Consider the following 1260-nt stretch of genomic DNA (forward strand, 5'->3'; position numbering starts at 1 on the left):
GCCACCGGGGAGTGCCAATTTTATGTTTTTTGATCCAGAAAAATCTCCTCTCAGGAACCTGAAAGAATGTTGGAAATGGAGGCCCCTCTGGTGGTACAGAGGTTAAAGTCAAGCTATCACCAGCCACTGAGGCATGAGTTCGATCCCTAGCATGGCAGCTAACCTACATGGCACAGTAGACCTAGATCTGTCTATTCTGCTCCTCACTCTCTCTGGTGAAATCTTTCATTTTGAGCACCTCTGTATGCATAAATAATAATTAAAAAATCTTTTAAAATAAGGAATGTTGGAATGGTTAAGTCATGATCTAGGAAAGGAAAACTATTGAGCAGGATTTTTTCTAGTTAGTTCAATAATAATTGGGGGCTTGGAAAGGAAGTAACAACTACTGGAAGGGAGCATCAACAGCTAAAAGATTTGTTGCATGGGGGAAAAAGGAAGTTCGTGTTGCATTTGAGCTCTGCCACTTACCCTCTCTGTGACCATGGCTAAGGCACCCAAACTCCTTGTTCCAACATCTCAGAGTTGGGTGAGCGGTGAATGAAATGGGGTTTAAAATGCTTCCAAACTGTAGGGATTAAGGATAATTATTGTTTCACGGGGGTATTAGACTGATTCATCAGAGGAATGTGGTAGGTATAGACGTAAGCCAAATATTTGACAGCATCTTTTACTGTAACTGTAGGGAAAGGTTAGAAATTGTGAGCTGGGTGCTGGGAATGTTGAGTGAGGACATTCTGAATGTCTCTTCCTGGGGATGCCGATCTAAAATACTGATAGGACATGTTTCACAATATTTTAACCTTTATCAAACTTACAAGTAATATGAAGTGAAAGCTAGAAAATTTGTCAGAGAAGAAAGAGAATCTAAAACATAATGTCATGCTAAAAAAGAGATGAATTTTCACAATGAAATGCAATTGGACTAAGGGGGTCTTATAAAAAAATAAAAATTACAAAGATGTTTAAAAATTAAAATTCCCAGGTTTAACTCAAGGAAGTTTGTGGCAGAAACTCTGCGTATTGGTGGAACAGAGATACCTCTCATTTGATGGAGACTGTGGGAGCTAGAGACCTGCTGGGAAAGGACAAGGCGGTAGAGAAATCCATCACCTACTACCTGTTGGAGAGGGTGGGGAAAGTGTGCCTTGGTGGACTATGGTGGCAATACCTGATGGAGGTACCCAAATATTTCTACTAAAAATAAATAAACTTGGGCCCTCCCTGGTGGTGCAGCGGGTTAAATCACTACACTGAGAA

The sequence above is a fragment of the Condylura cristata genome, unplaced genomic scaffold (genome assembly GCF_000260355.1).
Source record: "Condylura cristata isolate star-nosed mole 26May11 unplaced genomic scaffold, ConCri1.0 scaffold00003, whole genome shotgun sequence".
NCBI lineage: Eukaryota > Metazoa > Chordata > Mammalia > Eulipotyphla > Talpidae > Condylura > Condylura cristata.